At 37.3% G+C, this 25,584-nt stretch overlaps 1 pseudogene; it reads left to right on the top strand.

Annotated features, from left to right (window-relative positions):
• The first annotated feature begins 8,775 nt into the window (after positions 1-8,775).
• On the top strand, positions 8,776-13,695 carry LOC138349230 (uncharacterized; annotated as a pseudogene).
• The last annotated feature ends 11,889 nt before the right edge of the window (positions 13,696-25,584 follow it).

Raw genomic sequence — 25,584 nt, forward strand, 5'->3', positions numbered from 1 at the left:
GGTTAAACCTAAATCCTTCCACTAACCTAGTAACTTGTTCAAGAGACAACCTAGTACCTAATGTAGGATGGTCCAATGGGTTAGTTATGGTGCTAACGACTTAAGGTTACTTTAGTAATTATCCTTGGTCAACTAATTAATTAAATAATAAATTTAATTAATTTATTTTAATGGTCAAACCTTACATTAAACTAGTAACTAGTTAAAGAACCATCCTAGTACCTAACATAGGATGGTCCAAATTGTTGGTTATGATCCTTACAACTTAGGGGTACTTTAGTAATAACACTAGGTTATTTAATTAATTAATTTACAATATTAATTAATTAATATAAATGGACTAAACCAAAATCACAAAGTAATTTCCACATTTTGGTTAAGACAAGAAAAAGACAATCAAGTACCTAACCTAGGATGGTTTAAAGGGTTAGTTATGTTCGTAACGAGTTGAGGGTACTTTTGTAATTATCCTATGTAACATATTTAATTAAATTAACAACTTAAATAATTAAATTAAAGGGGTCAAACCGAAATCCTTACACTAACCTAGTATGACTCAAGAAACATCCTAGTTCTTAACCTAGAATGGCCCAAAAGGGTTGAGTATGGTTCCAATGACTTAGGGGTACTTTAGTGATTTACCTAGGTCCCTTAATTAATTAAATTAGACATTTAATTAATTAATTAAAATATAAAAAATGAAATCTTTAGGAAAAATTTCAGATTTGACTAAGTGTTATGTTTTTCTATTTCTAGTCAATCTAGGAAGGGTTTATTAGTAATTGACTAATTAATGTATTTAATTAACATAATAACCCTAAGTTTAATGAATCAAGGTCAGTTCCTAAGACATATACTCACGTTCAAACACTATTAATTTAAAAACGCAAATCAGCAAACTAATGATAGGAAATCAGAAATGTTTCTCCCGACTTCTCTTAGGCGATTTCAAGGTTTTTCTTCAAGGTTTCGTGCAAGGTGATCTTCCTAATTAAATTATACATAATGTATGGGTTTTCTATCTTAGAATTCTTTCTTCGAAGATACTTTTAAAACTTTTGAATTCTTGAACGTCGAAACTAGGGTTGTTTCCCAATGATATTTTTGAACGTGCATCTCCCTAGTTATCCTTGTCTTCAATTCTTTAAGTATATAGATGTAATCTTGAAAATATTGTTCGTATGTTATGCTATTTTATTTTATAGTTCTTAATTTTTTTATGATTAATGAGGTCAATAGATTGGATTCGAATGATTTGAGGGTCAGTTACACGAATTAAGGAATGATATAATGCTTACTTGTGTTTCGAGAATATGAAGTTACAATGAATCAGCTATGGTGTCTTCTTACAATTAAAATGTTAGGTTTTCGACTGGTTCGTCTTGCGGAATCACTACATTACATTCATGAAATTAATTGATGTGGTTAGTGATAACTTAATGAATGTTTTTTACGAGAAAGTTTTAGTTTATGCCAACAAATTGGCTAGTATAACATATGCCTAATCACATTGCTTTCAAATCATGTAAAGTCATACCAATATCTACATCAATGAACTAATAATATCGGGTATTGCAAATGAATGGGACAAGTCCCAACATACCCTATCCACACGAATTTGCCAACGCAATAAGATTAAATAAATAGTTATCACTGTCATAGTTAATGAATATACAATGCCAAAAGAATTTCATAGCCGGACCAAACCAAGCATTGAATTGCTCTTACATGTTAATCTAAGGTTAAAAGTTCAAGTGTTTAGTTAAGGTTTGGCTTATGCCAAATAATTGGCCTACAATATTATTTCCAAAATATGTAATAGAATTGCGTAATGGCTAATTTAAATCAAACTAAGCATGACCAATGTAAGTTGAATTCATAACCAAAGGTATGCCAATGATTTGGGACAAGTCCCAATATACCCTTTTCAAGTAAACTATGAATATAGGAAAATGCATTGAAGAAAATTCATAACGTTCATAAAGAATGGTATAAAGCTACCAAATGACATGAAACTAGTTAGGTGGGTAATAACATAATTAAGAGTCTTTAAATCATGAAAGTTACAAAAATGAGTTGTTAAAAGAAGTGAGACCAGTCTCACTTACACAAAAGACAAATATGTTAAAGATACTCACATATGATGGTGTTAATAATCGTGATACAAGTCTCGTTAACACCAAAGATGTTATGTAAGGATCAATTCACATTTCATCAATGTAAAGAAAGGGCTGAAAAATCATCAATTGAGTAAGTAAACCTCAATCTAGAAGAAAGCTTCCATAATGTTTGAGTCAACTCTAAAAGATTAGATGATAAAGAAAGTGAGTAAAGCATCGTTAGACTAGCAATGAGCTTATGCTAGCACAAGTAATTCTCATGAGATGAGGCTACCATCAAGGTGGATAAGTAGTCTCCATATGTGTCCTAGTATTCGAACTATGTCTATCCAACAAGGTAATTATCCTTTGAATTCCACCTTAGAGAGCTAGGTATGTTTAGGTCTCACCTTGACCGGTGAGATCACCTCTTTTCGGTGTAGGGAATACACTAGATTTTATTTTTAGTTCACATGATCTATGTCAGTTAATGCTATAAAAATGTTCTTGGTTCACTTTAGACGTGATCCACCCCTTTTCTGTATGGGTTAAACACATGAGACAGATTCACTTTAGCCTGTGAATCACCTCTTTTCGATGTGGGGTAGACCATGGATTTTATGTTAACTGGCATGATATAGAATTCACTTTGATAGGTGAATCACCTGTTTTACGATAAGGGGTAGACACTAGATTTCATGGAGTTTCACATGATCTTAATGCTTCAGACATCCTTAAGTAAATAACAAGAAAGAAGAGATGTAAGCTCAAGGCGAACAAATAAAGTAAGAGCTATGAATGCCAATGTTGTTAAAAATGAAGTTTCCAAAAGTAAAGGTCATACCCAATAATGAATCCTCATGTTATGAAAATGACCAAGCCAAATAAGATTGGCTTAAAATGACTTGATATAATTGGCAAAAGATCATAGAAAAATAATATTGGCTTATAATTACTTCATATATTAGCCCAATAATACAATGATAGGCTTAGCCAATAAAGATTGGCTTAATTAGATATCATCCTAAATTTGTAGTTAAATCATTTTCTTAGACTTTCGGATTACTTACTTGATTTATTTTAGTTATGGGACTACAACGAATCATTGCACTTGTAAGTGAAACATAGGATCAAAGGAGATCATTAAGTTACACAACAAGAAGAAGAAAAAAAAGACTGAAAAATAAACTAAGTGTCAAAAGTGAGCTCTCGGGTAATGGGATAGAAAATTTGAAAATCTACGGTCAAGTTGTTCTAAAATTATGTTGATGATTATAAGGTTTTGTGTTCACATAGAAAATGAGTTGTGTGCTTTGAATGCATTAAAATATACCACATTTATATAACAATTCACAATTAACAATTTAGGGAAGTCTAGTTACTTCACCTTCCTGAAATGACATGTTGTTAGAGGAAGAGTTTTCCTTGATCATGCATAGCCTTATGTGCATGTGTTCATACGCCCATACATAGTACAAGTGTGTACAAAACCTATACATTTACAATTTTTATAGGTGCACGTAAGAGAGAAGATTGAAGACTCATTGCAGCGGTTTGGACTCTGTGATCACCAGACTTTTTGATAGGTCGTCTCTAGTTCGAAGACGCTACTTTTATTTTCATAGCCTGGTATTTAGACATAGGTAGAGGATGTTGTCCCTAGAATTTTAGTTCAGATGTTTTTATATCGAAGCTTTTGTATTAAGGCCATTTTGGCAACTTATTATAATATATTAATCCTTTGTTTCAAACTAGTTCTTTAATGACAGGTGGTTATTTTTGAATTGTGCTTAGTAGAATAGTAATATATGTAGAAAATATATGAAGTCTATATATACTTCATTATCTTCTAAAAGTTTTAAATTTCTACAAATTTAACTATTTGAATGTGATGAAAGTTAAGAAGAGGCTTGTCTGCGACCTATGAGAGGTCAACGACGCCAATTTCGACGCGGATTCCAGAATTCTGGTCGTGACAAACTTGATATCAAAACATGATTTTAAATTACCTAGGAACTAATGCTCAAAACAGTGATGTTACAAATTTTCTGAATTATTATTGTGAAGCGTGCCACAATCATGACTTAGAGACTACGTGATGATAAGAAACCTCCCTTCTTCTACTCTTTATCATGTTTTCAAGAGATTTTGCATTTTGTGTAATTCTAGCATCTAACTTCCTTCTTGTGTGTGCGTGAACACAAGAAGAAACGCAGGCAGGAGAGTTGGAGAAGCAGCTGTTGGGGGAAACCACGCTCCTTTTCAAGCCCTAGCTGCTGGAGTGTGTGGTAAGTGTGGTCATTTGCTTGGAGGTGAGTGCATGGTAGGTTTTAATGCATGTTATGGGTATTAATGAAGAGGAGAAGGCTGAGTTCGCTTCGTACCAACTCAAGGATGTGGCTCAGGTATGGTACCATATATAGATCAACATTGCCGAGTGGTCTAGGGCGCAGACTTAAGTTTTGGTCTATGCAAGAGGAGATAATATTATAGCTTAATGAGTATAGAGAGATTTCCCAATAACTATTCTTGATTGAGTCACCTATGCGGACCTAATAGATTTTACCATGCTTGACATTGATATAATTTTGGGTATAGTTTGGCTGTTATGCTACCATAGACTCTCAAAACTGGGTAGCAAGGCTTCAGTTTCCAAATAAGTTAGAGAGCTAGAATGGGAAGGGTGTGGTTAAAATTCAACAAGCCAAATAGTTTCCAATCTTAAAGCCAACAAGATGTTATTTAAGGGGTTAGGATCTGATCAGAACCTTTCTTACGGAGAGAGTTTCGTTGAAATTTTAGATCTCCAAGTAAGATGGCTGAGGAAAAACAAGTTTGCCACTGTTAAGGTATTATGAAAGAACCACCTTGTTGAGGGAGCAACATGGGAGACCGAGGCCGATATGAGATCCCGTTACCCTTGCTCATTCACTTAATGACGGTAGATATATCTTCCTAAATTTGTTTTTGTTTAAGAAACTCTGATTTATTAGTTTATTAGCCGATTTGATGTTTTAAGTCCATAATCGTGTGTCTTACGATTGCACTATATGAGTTAAAATGAGTTCATGTTTGCATTCATGATGCTATTTTTGTATAACGTAGACATGGTTTTTGTGTTGCATGAGTTGTGATGTGCATTAAGTTAGGTGTTATTGATAAGGAAGATCCTCAATATATGAAGTTTCAAATAACCTTGAGTAATATGCATGATCTAGAGTAAGTCTGAATCATAAATTCACAAAGAATAATGTTCCGAGCATGTTAATGTTTTTTTGGAAAATCACCCTCTTTATTTTAAAAATAATTTGTAGGTGTCATTCGATGACGAATGTTCCTAAGGGGGGGATAATGTAACATCTCAGAAAAATTATATGTCTAGTGAAGAGCCCAATAGGTCTTTCAGAATGTGTATTGGGGATACATAGGACTTCCAATGCGTAATATTGAGAAATATTGAGCATAGTATAGAAAATTGGCTAAGGGGTTATTAGCCAATTTCTATATAATTCCCAAATAAGTAAAATATTGGGCATATTATAAAATATTGGCTTAAAGGGTGTTACACAATTTTTCTTAATATTAATAATCTTGTTTAAGAGATGTACCTGCAATGAAGACCCTAAGATAAAATTCAATAATTTTATCATATTCACAATAGGTGCTAGACATCCATTTGTCAATCCTAGGCACCATACCACATGACTACTTAAAATGGATATGTAGATAAGCAAGTGCGAAAGGATATAGTGAGGATCCTTGGTACAATAAGAAATGAGTTGCCACACATGTGCAAAAACATGTGCAAGAATTCAGTTAGGGTGGTTAGGGGAAGGCACGCATGTAGGGATCAAGCCATGTGGGTCTGAGCTTGCTAACAAACTCTTGGATATAAATAACTAACCTAGGACTAACCGAAATAAACTAACTAGTGCAATGGACAACCTAAGACTTAACCGGGTTACACTAACCTAGTAACTAGTTAAAGAGACAACCTAGTACCTAACCTAGGATGGTCCAAAGGGTTAGTTACGGTCAATACGTCTTAAGAGTTAGCCTTTCCTTCAGGGCTATCCGGAGTGCATCTGGTATTGCATGTGTCGATGTTGAAAAGATACCATGGGGATGGAAACTACATCATCCGTTGGGATTCAGTTTTGCTTGATGGGAATTTGTCCTATGAGGAGGAGCCTATAGCTATTCTAGATAGAGAAATTCGCAAGTTGAGATCAAGGGAGATTGCATCCATCAAAGTTCAATGGAAGAATCGACCCGTTGAAGAAGCCACTTGATAGAAGGAGGTTGATATGCGAGAAAGATATCCACACCTTTTCACAGATTCAGGTACTCCTTTTCGCCCTTATTCTCCTTCTTGTGATCGTTTGGGGACGAACGATGGGTAAATTGGTATCTAATGTAACGACCTGTTTAGTCGTTTTGAGCAGCAGATTTTATTTCTGGAAAAACAGGCTGAGACGACGGAACCCACGACGGAACGTCATGGGCACGATGGACCATCGAGGGTGTCTCGTCCCAAAACACTTAGAAATTCTGAAATTTGGGTGCTGAAATCGACTCTCTGAACTCTGTGACGGACCTGCAGGACGGACCGTCATAGGCACGACGAACCGTCGTGATCCACCGTTTCAAAACACTTCAACTCTTGAGAATTTGGTACAGGGAACGATTCTCTGAACGTTGTGACGGAAGTGCAGGACGGACCGTCATAGGTATGACGGGCCGTCACAGACTCCTTAAGGAAATCGAGTCTCTGACAAACCTACATGACGGACCGTCGCAGGCGCGACGGGCCGTCACAGGCGCGACGGGCCGTCACAGGTTGCGTAATCCCAGTCGGAGTCGGATTTCTGGTTAAGTTTTAAAGGGGCGTTTTGGACTATTCCAGTTATAATTATATCTTTTGTGGGTCTATATTAATAACTCAATTTCTTGAGGAATAAAAGAGGTAACCTTGAGTTAAATTGTGGGTTATTATTGTCATCTTTTACACTTAATTACATGTTAATTAGGGTAAAAGAAGGAGGGTTTGAATAAGAAAAGAATAGAAAGAACAGAGGAGAAAGAGAGAAACGATCGAGAGAGGGAGAAAACGAAGAGGATAGCCAAGATCTTGAGAAAATTGCTTGCTTGAATCACTAATCTTCGGTGTAGGTAGGTTATGGTTTTTTATGCTTTCATAGTAAACTCTTAATAGCGAATGATATGTATTGATAGTATTGTAAACCCTGCTCTGTGCTTAATTGTATGCATGCATGAACGTGATTATATAATTGTGATTATATTAAGCATGATGAAGTTATTGAATCCCAAATCTTGATAAAAACCTACTCTCTTTTTAATGAGGATGCCTTGGTAAGGGAGAAGTCTTGATGAACTAAAGTAATGAGATTGATGATGCCTTGGTAAGGGAAAAGGCTTGATGAGTTGATACAATGAGATTAGGGGATTGGGTGTCACGAACCGACACGTAGAATTAGGGGATCAGGTGTCACGAACCGACACGTAGAATTAGGGGATCAGGTGTCACGAACCGACACGTAGATTTAGGGGATCGGGTGTCACGAACCGACACGTAGATTTAGGGGATCAGGTGTCATGAACCGACACGTAGATTTAGGGGATGGGGTGTCACGAACCGACACATAGAATTAGGGGATCGGGTGTCACGAACCGACACGTAGATTTAGGGGATCGGAGTGTCACGTACCGACACAAGAGGATTAATGAATATGAGGGAGCGGAGTGTCATGTACCGACACAAGAGAAATAAAGATCATGAATCTTGAAAGATGTTAATATATTCAATCTAATGAACATGATTCCTAAATGAGTATGGTATTGAGGCTTGAGTCCTCATGTGTGAACGTGACGGTAATTGTTAATGATATAGTACTTGTTGTTGCTACATGTTGAGTATCATAGTTGATTTTATGATATTACTTGGTATATATTGTTTTCTATTTTGAGTTGGACGATGATATCTACTCAGTACCCGTGTTTTGTACTGACCCCTACTTTTATGTTTTCTTCTTGTTTATTTGTGGAGTACAGCAAACGTGCCATCGTCTTCAACTCAATATTAATTCAAGTCAGTCTTACTACATCGGAAATTCAGGGTGAGCTAATGCTTCTAGCTTGGACTGGATCTTCTTCTTCAAGTCTTGATGCCTTGAACTTCCGGCATGGACTAGCTTCTTATGTATTTTTAGCTTTTAGAATACTCTTAGTTTAGTCATTTGATCGTAGATGTTCTTGTGATGATGACTTCCAGATTTTGGGGATAATATTAGTTACTGATTTTATTTATGAGTTTAAGTCTTCCGCATTACTTTCTGTTTATATTATATTGAAATGTTAAGGTTTAGATTGGTTGGTTCGCTGACATAGGAGGGTAAGTGTGGTTGCCAGTCGCGGCCCGGATTTGGGTCGTGACAAACTTGGTATCAGAGCATTAGGTTCGTTGGTCTCATCACACAAGAACGAGTCTAGTAGAGTCTTAAGGAACGGTAGGGGGACGCCTTTACTTTTCTTTGAGAGGGTACAAGACATTAGGAAAATTCCATTCTTTCTTTCTTTCTTTCGTGCTACTACTTGAATCCAATTGGTATCTAGGTGATACAAATTGGTATCTGACCATCTTCACTCTCTTTCGGAGATGGTTAGATCTAGAGCAACGACTACGCCAACACCAACACCAGCACCGGTGGGACAGGGTGCGTCTGAGCCAACCACTGGGGCTGTAGCTCGAGGAAGAGCAGCAGCAAGAGGCCGTGGTAGAGGTCGTGGGAGGACGTCCTCTAGGGAAAGAGAGCGAGCACCTAGCCCATCTGATACTAGGGCAGTGACTCCTCCACCGACTGAGGAAGTAATAAGAGAAGGGGAGGATGGGGAAAATGAACAAGTGCAGAATGAGGGATCGCCACCCCAACCTACCCCAGAGATGATCAATCAGGTTCTCGCCTATCTCAGTGGGTTGTCTGATCAAGGTCAGGAACCTCCAATGTTGTCTGCACCAACACCTCCGGTTTCAGGGGTACAACATGCAGCCACTATGGCTCCTCATATGGATGTCTCATCGTTTCCACGTCTGACTACTGGGCCTATCATGACAAATGATCAGCATGAACTTTTCAGTAAGTTCTTGAAATTTAAACCTCCAGTCTTCAAGGGTGGTGAATCTAAGGATGCTTACGATTTTCTGGTTGACTGTCATGAGCTACTACACAAGATCGGTATTGTAGAACGGTTTGGTGTTGAGTTCCTGAGTTATTAGTTTCAAGGGAACGCCAAAATGTGGTGGCGGTCACATGTTGAGTGTCAACCAACAGAGGCACCACCTATGACTTGGGCGTCATTCTCTAGCTTGTTTATGGAGAAGTATATCCCTCGGACATTGAGGGATAGGAAAAGGGATGAGTTCTTGAGCCTAGAGCAAGACAGGATATCGGTCAATGCATATGAGGCTAAGTTTCGTGCACTATCCAGATATGCCACCCAACTTTGTTTCAGTCCACAAGAGCGGATTCGTCGTTTTGTGAAGGGGTTGAGGTCAGAGTTGCGGATTTCAGCCTTACAGGTAGAGGCTACGGCAAAATCCTTCCAAGAAGTGGTAGATTTCGTGGTAGAGGTGGAAGGAGTGAAGCCAGATGAATTCACCATGGCGTCGACATCAAAGAGGTTTCGAAAGGGAGGTGAGTTTAATGGTTCTTACTCTAGAGGACAGGGTTCCGGAGGTTACTCAGTTCGACCCATTTAGTCTTCACTACAGACTGTAGTTGGGGGTCAACCTCAGACCGGTCAACAATTCTCTGAGAGACCTATGCTTGACTCTAGAGAGTGTTATGGATGTGGGGAGTTTGGACATATTAGGAGAAATTGTCCAAAACAGAGTTATAGAACCCCAATGGCTAGAGGTAGAGATGGTCATGGTAGAGGCCGTTATTCTGGAGGACGTGGTGGTCGAGGTAATGGTGGTCCCCAAAATGGCCGAGGTAGTGGGCAAACTGGAGCCGCTACATCACAACATGGTAGGGGCAATGGACAGACAAACAATAGGGCCCATTGTTACGCTTTCCCTGGGCGGTCTGAAGCGGAGGCATCTGATGCTGTCATCACAGGTAATCTTCTGGTTTTTGATTGCATGGCTTCTGTATTGTTTTATCCTGGATCCACATTTTCTTATGTATCTTCCTCATTTGCTAATGGTCTAAATTTACATTGTGAATTACTTGATATGCCTATTCGTGTTTCTACTCCGGTGGGTGAGTCTGTGGTAGTTGAAAAGGTATATAGGTCTTGTTTGGTGAACTTTATGGGGAGCAACACTTATGTACATTTGGTTATCTTAGAAATGGATGATTTTGATGTAATTCTGGGTATGACTTGGCTTTCTACGCAATTTGCAATCTTGGATTGTAATGCTAAAACGGTGACGTTAACCAAGCCTGGGACAGATCCGTTAGTTTGGGAGGGTGACTACACTTCCAATCCGGTGCGTATCATCTCCTTTCTTCGTGCTAAGAAAATGGTTAGTAAAGGGTGTTTAGCTTTCTTGGCACATCTCAAGGATGACACTACCCAAGTACCTTCAATTGAGTCGGTTTCGGTGGTCCGTGAGTTTCTGGATGTGTTCCCAGCAGATCTTCCTGGTATGCCACCAGATAGGGATATTGATTTCTGTATTGACCTTGAATCGGGTACTCGCCCCATTTCTATACCCCCTTATAGAATGGCTCCCGCGGAGTTAAGAGAGTTAAAAGCCCAACTTCAAGAGTTGTTAAACAAAGGCTTTATTAGACCAAGTGCATCTCCTTGGGGTGCTCCAGTTTTGTTTGTAAAGAAGAAGGATGGGAGTTTTCGGATGTGCATAGACTACCGGTAGTTGAACAAGGTAACCATAAAGAACAAGTATCCTCTTCCTCGCATTGATGACTTGTTCGATCAGTTACAAGGTGCTTGTGTCTTCTCTAAGATTGACTTGAGATCCGGTTATCATCAATTGAAAATACGGGCAACGGATCTGCCAAAGACTGCTTTTCGAACATGGTATGGGCATTACGAATTTGTAGTGATGTCTTTTGGTCTTACGAATGCCCATGCTGCGTTCATGAGTTTGATGAACAGGATTTTTAAACCATATTTGGATCTCTTTGTGATCGTATTTATTGATGATATACTAATATACTCTAAAAGTAAGGAGGAACATGAGGAGCACTTGAGAATTGTATTGGAAATGTTGAGGGAGAAAAAGCTTTATGCCAAGTTCTCTAAGTGTGAGTTTTGGCTAGATGCAGTGTCCTTCTTGGGGCACGTGGTTTCCAAGGATGGAGTGATGGTGGATCCTTCTAAGATTGAGACAGTGAAGAATTGGGTAAGACCTACTAATGTGTCGGAAATAAGGAGCTTTGTTGGGTTAGCTAGCTACTACCGCCGATTTGTCAAGGGATTCTCTTCTATTGCTTCCCAACTGACGAACTTGACTAAGGAAAATGTTCCATTTGTATGGTCGGATGAGTGTGAGGAAAGCTTTCAGAAGCTCAAGACTTTGTTGACTACCTCACCAATTCTCACCTTGCCATTGGAGGGTAAGAATTTCATTGTTTATTGTGATGCATCCTATTCTGGTTTGGGTGCAGTGCTAATGCAAGAGAAGAACGTGATTGCTTATGCTTCAAGGCAATTAAAAGTGCATGAACGTAACTACCCAACTCATGATTTGGAATTGGCCGCGGTAGTGTTTGCATTAATGCAATGGAGACACTATTTATATGGGGTTAAGTGTGAGGTCTATACGGATCATCGTAGCCTATAGTATGTCTTTACTCAGAAAGATTTGAACTTGAGACAGAGAAGATGGATGGAACTACTGAAGGACTACGACATCACCATTTTGTATCATCCGGGGAAGGCGAATGTTGTAGTGGATGCTTTAAGTAGAAAGGCGGGAAGCATGGGAAGTCTAGCTCGCTTGCAAGCCTCTAGACGCCCATTAGCTAGAGAGGTTAAAACTCTAGCTAACGACTTGATGAGATTAGATGTAAATGAGAAGGGAGGATTGATGGCTTGTGTGGAGGCAAGATCTTCCTTTCTTGACAAGATTAAGGGAAAACAGTTTGATGATGAGAAACTAAGAAGAATCCAAGATAAGGTATTGCGAGGAGAGGCTAAGGAAGCACAAATCGATGAGGAAGGTGTTTTGAGAATCAAAGGAAGGGTATGTGTGCCCCGTGTTGATGATTTGATCAACACTATTCTGACAGAGGCTCATAGTTCAAGGTATTCGATACATCCGGGTGCAACCAAGATGTACCGTGACCTAAAGCAACACTTTTGGTGGAGTAGAATGAAGCGTGATATTGTGGATTTTATTGCCAAATGTCCAAACTGTCAACAAGTAAAGTATGAACACCAAAGGCCCGGAGGAACACTTCAGAGAATGCCCATTCCGGAATGGAAATGGGAGAGAATCGCAATGGATTTCGTGGTTGGTCTTCCAAAGTCAATGGGTAGGTATGACCCTATTTGGGTGATTGTTGATAGGTTAACTAAGTCTGCTCATTTTATTCCAGTTAAGGTGACTTACAATGCCGAGATGTTAGCCAAGATCTATATCTTAGAAATCATTCGATTGCATGGGGTTCCACTATCCATCATATCAGATAGAGGTACGCAGTTTACTTCTAAGTTTTGGAAAACATTGCATACGGAATTGGGTACTAGGTTGGACCTTAGTACTGCGTTCCATCCTCAGACAGATGGTCAGTCTGAGCGAACGATTCAAGTGTTGGAGGATATGCTTCGTGCGTGTGTGATAGAATTTGGTGGCCATTGGGATAGCTTCTTACCCTTAGCGGAATTTTCATACAATAATAGCTATCACTCAAGCATTGATATGGACCCATTTGAGGCACTATATGGGAGAAGATGTAGGTCTCCCATTGGGTGGTTTGATGCATTTGAGGTTAGACCTTGGGGTACTGACCTTCTGAGGGAATCGTTAGATAAAGTGAAATCTATTCAAGAAAAGCTTCTAACGGCGCAAAGTAGACAGAAGGAGTATGCAGATCGAAAGGTTAGAGACTTGGAGTTTATGGAGGGTGAACAAGTCTTGTTGAAGGTTTCGCCAATGAAAGGGGTGATGCGGTTTGGTAAGCGAGGTAAACTTAGCCCAAGGTATATTGGTCCATTTGAAGTACTTAAGCGAGTAGGAGAGGTGTCTTATGAGTTAGCCTTTCCTTCAGGGCTATCCGGAGTGCATCCGGTATTGCATGTGTCGATGTTGAAAAGATACCATGGGGATGGAAACTACATCATCCGTTGGGATTCAGTTTTGCTTGATGGGAATTTGTCCTATGAGGAGGAGCCTATAGCTATTCTAGATAGAGAAATTCGCAAGTTGAGATCAAGGGAGATTGCATCCATCAAAGTTCAATGGAAGAATCGACCCGTTGAAGAAGCCACTTGATAGAAGGAGGTTGATATGCGAGAAAGATATCGACAGCTTTCCACAGATTCAGGTACTCCTTTTCGCCCTTATTCTCCTTCTTGTGATCGTTTGGGGACGAACGATGGGTAAATTGGTATCTAATGTAACGACCTGTTTAGTCGTTTTGAGCAGCAGATTTTATTTCTGGAAAAACAGGCTGAGACGACGGAACCCACGACGGAACGTCATGGGCACGATGGACCATCGAGGGTGTCTCGTCCCAAAACACTTAGAAATTCTGAAATTTGGGTGCTGAAATCGACTCTCTGAACTCTGTGACGGACCTGCAGGACGGACCGTCATAGGCACGATGAACCGTCGTGATCCACCGTTTCAAAACACTTCAACTCTTGAGAATTTGGTACAGGGAACGATTCTCTGAACGTTGTGACGGAAGTGCAGGACGGACCGTCATAGGTATGACGGGCCGTCACAGACTCCTTAAGGAAATCGAGTCTCTGACGAACCTGCATGACGGACCGTCGCAGGCGCGACGGGCCGTCACAGGCGCGACGGGCCGTCACAGGCGCGACGGGCCGTCACAGGTTGCGTAATCCCAGTCGGAGTCGGATTTCTGGTTAAGTTTTAAAGGGGCGTTTTGGACTATTCCAGTTATAATTATATATTTTGTGGGTCTATATTAATAACTCAATTTCTTGAGGAATAAAAGAGGTAACCTTGAGTTAAATTGTGGGTTATTATTGTCATCTTTTACACTTAATTACATGTTAATTAGGGTAAAAGAAGGAGGGTTTGAATAAGAATAGAATAGAAAGAACAGAGGAGAAAGAGAGAAACGATCGAGAGAGGGAGAAAACGAAGAGGATAGCCAAGATCTTGAGAAAATTGCTTGCTTGAATCACTAATCTTCGGTGTAGGTAGGTTATGGTTTTTTATGCTTTCATAGTAAACTCTTAATAGCGAATGATATGTATTGATAGTATTGTAAACCCTGCTCTGTGCTTAATTGTATGCATGCATGAACGTGATTATATAATTGTGATTATATTAAGCATGATGAAGTTATTGAATCCCAAATCTTGATAAAAACCTACTCTCTTTTTAATGAGGATGCCTTGGTAAGGGAGAAGTCTTGATGAACTAAAGTAATGAGATTGATGATGCCTTGGTAAGGGAAAAGGCTTGATGAGTTGATACAATGAGATTAGGGGATTGGGTGTCACGAACCGACACGTAGAATTAGGGGATCAGGTGTCACGAACCGACACGTAGAATTAGGGGATCAGGTGTCACGAACCGACACGTAGATTTAGGGGATCGGGTGTCACGAACCGACACGTAGATTTAGGGGATCAGGTGTCATGAACCGACACGTAGATTTAGGGGATGGGGTGTCACGAACCGACACATAGAATTAGGGGATCGGGTGTCACGAACCGACACGTAGATTTAGGGGATCGGAGTGTCACGTACCGACACAAGAGGATTAATGAATATGAGGGAGCGGAGTGTCATGTACCGACACAAGAGAAATAAAGATCATGAATCTTGAAAGATGTTAATATATTCAATCTAATGAACATGATTCCTAAATGAGTATGGTATTGAGGCTTGAGTCCTCATGTGTGAACGTGACGGTAATTGTTAATGATATTGTACTTGTTGTTGCTACATGTTGAGTATCATAGTTTATTTTATGATATTACTTGGTATATATTGTTTTCTATTTTTAGTTGGCCGATGATATCTACTCAGTACTCGTGTTTTGTACTGACCCCTACTTTTATGTTTTCTTCTTGTTTATTTGTGGAGTGCAGCAAATGTGTCATCGTCTTCAACTCAACAGCAATTCAAGCCAGTCTTACTACATCGGAAATTCAGGGTGAGCTAATGCTTCTAGCTTGGACTGGATCTTCTTCTTCAAGTCTTGATGCCTTGAACTTCCGGCATGGACTAGCTTCTTATGTATTTTTAGCTTTTAGAATACTCTTAGTTTAGTCATTTGATCGTAGATGTTCTTGTGATGATGACTTCCAGATTTTGGGGATAATAATAGTTATTGATTTTATTTATGAGTTTAAGTCTTCCGCATTACTTTCTGTTTATATTATATTGAAATGTTAAGGTTTAGATTGGTTGGTTCGCTCACATAGGAGGGTAAGTGTGGGTGCCAGTCGCGGCCTGGATTTGGATCGTGACAAATTAATTAAATAAGAAATTTTATTAACTAATTTATTTTGTCAAAATGAAATCCTTACACTGACCTAGTAACTAGTTAAAGAAACATCGTAGTACCTAACCTAGGATGGTCCAGAGGGTTGGTTATGGTCCTAAAAACTTAGGGATACTTTAGTAATTAAACTAGGTGATTTAATTAATTAATTTAGAAGATTAATTAATTAATTTAAAAGGACAAAACCGAAATCACAAAGTAATTTCCAGATTTCGGTTAAGACAAGAAAAAGACAACCAAGTACCTAACCTAGGATGGTTTAAAGAGTTAGTTATGTTCGTAACAACTTGAGGGTAATTTAGTAATTATACTATGTGATAAAATTCATTAAATTAAAAACTTAATTAATTAAATTAAAGGGTTCAAACCGAAATCCTTACATAAACCTAGTATAACTTAAGAAACATCCTAGTTCTTAACCTAGGATGGTCGAAAAGGGTTGATTATGGTTCCAATGACTTAGGGGTACTTTAGTAATTTACCTAGGTCTCTTAATTAATTAAATTATCCATTTAATTAATTAATTAAAATGGTCAAAAGGAAATCTTTAGGAAAAATTTCAGGTTTGACTAAGTGTTATGTTTTACTATTTCTAGTCAATCTAGTAGGGGCTTTTTAATAATTACCTAATTAATTTATTTAATTAACTTAATTACCCTAAGTTTAATGAGTAAATGTTGGTTCCTAATACATATACACACGTTCAAACACTAATAATTTCACAACGCAAATCAGCAAGCAAAAGAAAGGAAATCAGAAAAGTTTCTCCCGACTTCTGTTAGGCGATTTCAAGGTTTTTCTTCAAGGTTTCGTGAAAGGTGATCTTCGTAATGTAATTATACATAATGTATGGGTGTTATCTCATAGAATTCTTTCTTCCAAGATACTTTTAAAACTTTTGAATTCTTGAACTTCGAAACTAGGGTTGTTTCCCAATGATATTGTTGAACGTGCATCTTCCTAGTTATCCTTGTCTTCAATTCTTTAAGTATATAGATGGAATCTTGAACATATTGTTCGTATGTGGTGCTATTTTATTTTATAGTTCTTGATTTTTTTATGATTAATGAGGTCAATAGATTGGTTTTGAATGATTTGAGGGTTAGTTACACGAATTAAGGAATGATATAATGTTTACTTGTGTTTCAAGAATATGAAGTTACAATGAATCATCTATGGAGTCTTGTTACAATAAAAATGTTAGGTTTTCGACTGGTTCATCTTGCGGAATCACTACATAACATTCATGAAAATAATTGATGTGGTTAGTGATAACGTAATGAAAGTTTTTTACTAGAAAGTTTGGTTTATGCCAACAAATTGGCTAGTATAACATATGTCTAATCACATTGCTTCCAAATCATGTTATGTCATACCAATATTTACATCAATGAGCTAATAATATAGGGTATTGCAAATGAATGGGACAAGTCCCCACATACCATATCCACACGAACTTGACAACGCAATAGCATTTAATAAATAGTTATCACTTTCATAGAGAATCAAAGCTAGTTAATGAATATACAATGCAAAAAAAAATTCATAGCCGGACCAAACCAAGCATTGAATTGCTCTTACATGTTAATCAAAATTTAAAAGTTCAAGTGTTTAGTTAAGGTTTGGCTTATGCCAAATAATTGGCCTACAATATTATTTCCAAAATATGTAATAGAATTGTCTAATGGCTAATTTAAATTAAACTAAGCATGACCAATGTAAGTTGAATTCATAACCAATGGTATGCCAATGATTTGGGACAAGTCCCAACATACCCTTTTCAAGTTAACTATGAATATAACAAAATACGTTGAAGAAAATTCATAACGTGCATAATGAATGGTATAAATCTACCAAAAGATATGAAACTAGTTAAGGTGAGTAATAAATAAATTAAGAGTCTTTAAATCATGAAATTTACAAGAATGAGGTGGTCAAGGAAGTGAGACCAGTCTCACTTACACATAAGACAACTATGTTAAAGATACTCACATATGATGGTGTTAATAATCGTGATACAAGTCTCATTAACACCAAAGATGTTATGTTAGGATGAATTCACATTTCATCAACGTAAAGAAAGGGATGAAAAGTCATCAATAGAGTAAGTAAACCTCAATCTAGAAGAAAGCTTCCATAATGTTTGATTCAACTCTAAAAGATAAGAAGATAAAGAAAGTGATCATAGCATCGTAAGACTAGCAATGAGCTTGTGCTAGCACATGTAAGTCTCATGAGATGACGCTACCATCGAGGTGGATAAGTAGTCTCCATATGTCTCCTAGTCTTCGAACTATGTCTATCCAACAAGGTTACTATCCTTTGAATTCCACCTTAGAGATCTAGGTATGTTTAGGTCTCACCTTGACAGATGAGATCACCTCTTCTCGGTGTGGGTAATACACTAGATTTTATGTTTAGATCACATGATCTATGTTAGTTTAATGCTATAAAAATGTTCTTGGTTCACTTTAGCCGTAATCCACCCCTTTTCTGTGTGGGTTAAACACTTGAGATTGATTCACTTTTGCCTGTGATCACCTCTTTCTGATGTGGGACAGACCATGGATTTCATGTTAACTCGCATGATCTAGAATTCAATTTGATAGGTGAATCACCTCTTTTCGGTGAGGGGTAGACACTGGATTTCATGTAGTTTCACATGATCTTAATGCTTCAGACTTCCTTAAGTAAATAACAAGAAAGAAGATATGAAGGCTCAAGGCGAACTAATAAAGTAAGAGCTATGAATGCCAATGTTGTTAAAAATGAAGTTTCAAATAAGTAAAGGTCATAGACAATAATGAATCCTCATGTTATGAAAATGATCAAGCCAAATAAGATTGGCTTATAATGATTTTATATAATTGGCAAAATATCATAGCAAAATAAGATTGTATTATAATGATTTCTTATAATAGGCCAATAATACAATGATAGGCTTAGCCAATAAAGATTGGCTTAATAAGATATCATGCCCAATTTGAAGTTAAATCATTTCCTTAGTCCTTTGGATTACTTACTTGATTCTTGTAGGTATGGGACTACAATGAATCATTGCATTTGTAAGTGAAACATAGGACCAAACGATATCATTTAGTTACCCAACAACAAGAAGAAAAAGACTGAAAAATAAACTAAGCGTCAAAAGTGAGCTCTCGGGTTAGAGGATAGCAAATTTCAAAATCTTCGCTATTGTTGTTCTAAAATTATGTTGATGATTCTAATTTCTTGTGTTCACGTTTAAGAAGAGTTTTGTTCTTTGAATGCATTAAAATATTCCATATTCATATCAAAATTTACAACTAACAATTTAGGAACGTCTAGTGACTTCACCTTCCAGAAATGACATGTTGTTATAGGAAGAGCTTTCCTTTATCATGCGTAGCCTTATGTGTATTTGTGCATACACCCATAGATAGTACAAGTGTGTTCTAACCCTATACATTTATTATTTTCATAGGTTCAGGTCAGAGAGCAGATTGAAGACTCATTGAAGCAGTTTTGGCTCAGCGATCTCTAGACCTTTTGGTAGTGCCTCTCTAGTTCGAGGATTACTTCTATTTCCATAGCCTAGTATTTAGACATAAATAGAGGATTTTTTCCCTAGAGTTTCTTTCAGATGTTTTGAATTTGTTAATTTTGCATTATGGCCATTTTGGCGACGTATTATGATATATTAATCCTTTGTTTCAAATTGGTTCTTTAATGATAGATGATTGTTTTTTATTTGAGGTTAGTAGAGTATTAATCTATGTAGAAAATTTATGAAGTCTATGTATACTTCATTATGTTTAAAAAGTTTTAAATTTTCCGCAAATTTAACTATAAAAATGTGATGAAAGCTAAGAAGAGGCTTGTTTGCGACCCCTGAGAGGTAAACGACGACGGTTGCGATGCGGATTCAAGAATCCAGGTCGTGACACCTGCAATTTTTTCCTAGAAGCTTCAGACCATTGAAATTTAACTGTCTTCTTAGTCAACTTAGTCAAAGGATACGAAATAGATGAAAACCCGTCGACAAACCTTCTATAGTAGCCAGCCAAACCCAAGAAAGTACTTTTTTTAGTTGGAGACGTGGGCCTACTCTAACTCTAAAGTGATTTTATCTTTGGTGTATCAACTGTAACTCCATCACCATAAACTATGTCGCCTAAAAATGCCACAAACTCAATCTAAAACTCACACTTGGAGAACATGGCATACTACTACTTATCTTTCACAATCTGAAGTGCTATCGTGAGGTTACTAGCATGATATTCTTCATTCATGGAATAGATTTGTATGTCATCAGTGAAGACGAAAACAAAAATATCTAAATAAGACTTGAAGGCTTTGTACATAATATCCATTAACGCTCAGGTGCATTACTTAAACTAAGTGACATAACCAAAAATCATAATGCCTATATTTAGTTCTAAAAGCTCTCTTTGGAATATCGCATTCCCCAAATTTCAATTAGTGGTAGCATGAACTTAGATTAATTTTGCACAAGCAGGAAGCACCATGAAGTTGTTAGAAAAGAGCATCAATCCTTGGAAGGGTATATTTATTCTTGATTATAACCTTGTTCAACTAGCGGTAATCTATACACATCATAAGGGAACCATCTTTCATTCTTACAAATAAGACCGGAGTACCCCAAGGTGAGACATTTGGTTGAATAAAACTCTTGTAAAATAGATCTTTCAACTCTTGTTTCAACTCCGTTAACTCTATTAGTACCATTATATATGGAGGAATAGATATAGGACAAGAATCTTGAAGAAGATCTATGCCAAGCCTATCTCATTCTTCAGAGAGACTCCGGGAAGATAATTTGGAAAAATTTGTAGGAACTTTGTTATTACTAGAACTGACTTAATAGAAGGTATTTCCACACTAGAATCATTAACTCATACTAAGTGACATGCACACCCCTTAAAAACTAATTTCCTCACATTGGGATACAAAATAAGGCGACCCTTATGGACTACTAATTTACTTTCCACTCTAAGATTTGCTCATTTTGAAATTGAAACTTGATTAATCGAGTTCTACAATCAACTAAGGCATAGCAGGCTTGAAGTCAGTCTCTACCAAGTATGGCATCAAAGTATACCATGTCTAAGTCAACTAAATCAGCCATGGTACTCCTGTGATACAGAAATGGGACAATCACAATAGGCCTTTTACGCTAGAAGGGGTTCACCAAAAGGTTTGGAAACACTGGATAATTCATTAAGTTACTTAGGAATGATATCAAAAATCAAGGCAACATATGGATTTAAAAAAGGGAAATTTCCTCCCGGGTCTATCAATGGATAAACAGTAATGTAAAAGACTTTAATCGTAAAAGTTGGTACATATGGAGAATTATCATGCTCTTGAAAATTTTTGAGAGCATACAAATGGTTTGTTCCTCTGCCAACTCCGGAAGTATCTCATTTAGGTGCAGCCCAGTATGGGGGAGAAACTGAAGAAGACTTCACTCTATTTCCCCCACTACCATTTCCCTATTTATTCTTTTCACACTCTCTCATCAAAAGTCCGGTCTTACCATACTTAAAGTATCCTACACATCCCTCATGACAAAAAAGCAGAGTTATTTCTACCACACGTGGAGCTGGGAGGAGGCTTACGACCTCCATTCCTCACAATACCATGTGAACATGCCTGTTTAAGTATGGAACTATGCCCTTAGTACTCACCCTTGTTCTGAGGTGCAGGTTCACTAGAGGTTGTTATAGTAGGACACTTCTGTTTATTTTTGAAAGATGATTGGTAGGCATGACTCTTCTACTACCCAATTCATTCCGTGTCTTAGACCTCTTGTTCTTCAACTCAACTCTATCCATAAGTTTCTCTTCCTCAACCTACTGTGCATAGACCTTTATCCTTGAAATATCCATGTAACCTACAATCATTGTTGCCTTTCCCTCTTTGTTTGAAGAGTGACAAAATTTGGCAGCGAACAAACTCATCATACTCCTCATGTCCTTAACCATATCCAGAGCATAACGAGATAGTTGGGTGAACTTCAACCCATACTAATACACACTTAGAGAATCCTGCTTAACTTTGAAGAACTTACGTACCTTGTCCTCTCTAAGTTATAGAGGAAAGAAACACCCTAAGAGGCTTCCTCAAAACAATCCCAACTCTCAAGTGGTGCATCTTAATCTCTTCCCTCTTTCCACTGATCAAACCAAGTTCCAGCAATGTCCTTGAGTTGATAAGAAGCTTGATCAACTCTCTCACTGTTTGCAACATTCATCACCTCGAACATCTATTTAAGTTCCCTAATGAATTTCTCTGGGTCCTAAGTAGTGCTCAAGCCAGTGAAACTTTGGGGGTTCATCCTAAAGAATTTTGGAATCCTCAAAGTATTAGCCCCTTCTTGAAGAGCTCCTCTTTATTGACCAACCTAGTTTGTCACAGCTTGACTCAGCATCCTAATAGCCTAAGGGAACTCGTTGTTGGTAACTTCCCCTTGAAGTTGCACTTAAACTGCATTGGATAACTCTTATTCACGAGGTTCAACATTTCTCCTAGTTGGATGACCTATTGTTGCTCTTCGTTGTAGGCATGATTATCTAAACAAACGTGCAAGCACGAATCACAGAGAAACTTTTAGAGATAAACGCTAATGCACGAAAAGGAATATGAAAGAAGTGGAATACCTAAATGATGTAGACTTCTAATCATAGATTTGGTGCGCTTCACACCAATGACTAGAACTCTACAAACATGATTTCATAGATTCCCTTGGACTCTTGTACACTATGGTCTAATACCAAGTTTGTTGGCCTCGAGCCTACACTTTTGATGTGGTCACATCCAATGATCATTTATGGCCTTGAGTGAACCATTTTCCTGGCCTATTCAACTCAGAGGAAGACTTAAACATAAGAGATAGCTCAAGAAATAGCTTTAAAGTAAAGATGGATGTTGGATCGGGACCTCTAATCATCCTAACAACTAAAAACTAAAACAAATAACAAAATGATAAAGATATCCTCAAGAATAAAGAGAGACTTACAAATTGACTCTGAGCTGCTCACTGGATCATCAGTGCACCAAATGCCTATCCTAGTTACCTTCTTCTGCATCATGATGCGATACAGACCAACTGACATCAGTTCATTAAAAGTATGAATATGCAAGTTAGAATTCTAAACAACAAGATAATCTTTAAAAAATGTAAGAAGGAACAATTGCGTAGGATTTGCTCAACTAATGAATGACTAACTAATTTCAATATAATCCGATTTTAAAAGTAAGTGCAATATGAAGAAAATATTTGAAAACATACTTGTAAACTCTAAATCAATGCAAAGATAAATTGAATCTGAGACGTATGTAAAAATACAAATAAACTTATGTATATAAAAATATAATAGCTTATGTAGGAGTTTTTCTAATTGATAACCATAATTTAAGAGCTATAGTAATGATACATCGATCTACCTTATATTGCCACTGCAATTTATACTTGGCAAATGGTATAAGACCTGAAATGCCTAATTGATTGATCCACTAGTCTACTATGAGAAAAATTCATCTAAAAAGAATGACCCTTTTCTACCCATGGTGCTTATATGGTTTTATGCAGATGTGAGTTATCTGAACTAATGTTTGTCCACAATTCGGTGCTCAATAATACTCCCAATATATATTGGATCATATGCTCTTAAAACATACTTCTTCTTTGGTTTGAGATTAGTGCTCAAAACATATCTTCGAAATCATAGTTTCCATGCTTACTTTATTTTACAAAGCTATGACTCCTTTCATAAAACTAGCCCATATACTCTTTGGAAATCAACATTTCCTTACTTATTAAATGTGAAAAAAATTTTAAAATATCATTGGAGATACTTAGTCCCCATATACTTTTGTAGAAAGGAACTTCAACTTTACTCTTTACTATTTAGTCCTTAATCTTGACTTTGATTGAAACATGAGTCTTGAAACAAAGTTCAAACGTTGTTAAAGACCCTAGAAAACTCGTAAGAACTTTGCTTTGAATTTACTCTTAACTTCTATACTTGAATCTTCACTTCTTTGACTTTGCTATCCACTTTCCTTGAATTTTATTATGGATTCAAGGTTGATAATCTAATCTTAATGGATAATTTCATGGTGTTCAGATGTAGCTTAAAGTGTGTAGTGACCCTCATAATGAACTAGGTTGAAATAGAGTGTCTCATGTGTTTCTTGAGTTAATAATGTATTAAATAAGTGAATCTTAGTGTTTTATATCAATTTGGTAAATTTGGAAGTCATATGTTAAAGAATGACCAAGACATTAGGAAACTAGCCTTTGTGTGTGCGCTAGTGGGTCCTTGTATGTTGTGCATGATTTTAGGTGTTATTTGGAGTCTAAAACCAATGGGGAGAACCCTAGAGCCTATAGAGACATACTAACAGTCAAAACGTTTGAGTACAACTCTTTGCGGACCACCCTAAGGGCCCCCAAAGAGGACCCAAACGTTGGACAAGGAAGCTTCAAAAGGAAGCGTTCAGCACCAAGGTGTGGAGGCCACTTCGCATCGCACGCCTGAAACTCAAGATGAATGTGCATCGCACCTGGCGCAGTTCTCCTTATATCAAAGATGTTGAGAGGCAAAATAAAGAGGTGATTCCGCGACACGCAGCCACTTCCCAGATTTGGTTGCGTCGTTTTTAAGTACAATTAGACTTCGGAGGAAAGTCAAATTAGTGTAGGGGTATTTTGGGAAATTTGAGGAATATTTGGGGACAATTTTTAGGTCTCTTTAACCCTAGTTCACCCATCATATTAAAACCCTCAAGTTAAAAACAAAAATTATCCAAAACCCTTTCTACAAAATCTATATTTTCAAGAAGCTTCAAGCTCCAAGGAAGAAGACAAAACTTTTCAAGTTTCTTAACGAAATATCATGGTTTTTCTCCTATTAAGGTATGGTAGTTCACCCTTGATAATTCTTTCATTCAAGGATCCACTCAAAGGAGATTTCAAAGAGGGTATCACACTCCAAATTGTTCTATCTTTGACTCTAAGCATGGGTCTTTGCATGAAAATGTTTTAATGATTTAAATATGATATTTTTAGTGTTAGTTGATGATTTTAATATCAAAACCCCAATGAAACCATGTTCATGCATATTTACAATTTTTAGCTTATGAAGTGGGTTTAGTGTTTATATATAGATGATGTGAGAGTTGAGTTTCTCATGCAGTATTCTTAACTAGCTACTGCCTATTATTGATTTATAATGATTTTGATGACATATTGATAAAATTTGGTAAAGGCTTGGATATATGGTAAGTTGATCTATCTTGCTTAATTGCTTATGGAGTTGATCGTGAGTGGTATGGTTCACCTTTGGTGGTGTTGATTACTTGAAGTAAATGAATCTATTTGATAAATATGTATGTTGTAATTATGGCCTTGAAGGGAAAGCATGTCAAGTGAGGTGATGACGTTTAATTATATGCATGTGGTACTTCTATGATGTTTTTAATGTGTGACTTGAGATATTACGTCTAAATAAAGTACAAGTATATGTGAAGCATGATAGTGTGTAAAGCATGATAGCGTGTGAATTATGATGACTGAAAGTGTAAGAATTATTAGAAGTCAATTTTATGGATTATGGTGATTGTGTTAAAAGCGTGCTCACATGTACTCACACACACACACCTTCAATGTATGAATGAAGTTGATGAATAAAAATGCGGGATTATAGGGTAGAAATTCTTTATGAGTAGAGATGAAGTGTCCAGTCCATTCCCTATTATTCTAAAGGAATTCTAGTATT

Source organism: Solanum lycopersicum, chromosome 6 (genome assembly GCF_036512215.1).
Source record: "Solanum lycopersicum chromosome 6, SLM_r2.1".
NCBI classification, from domain to species: Eukaryota; Viridiplantae; Streptophyta; class Magnoliopsida; order Solanales; family Solanaceae; genus Solanum; species Solanum lycopersicum.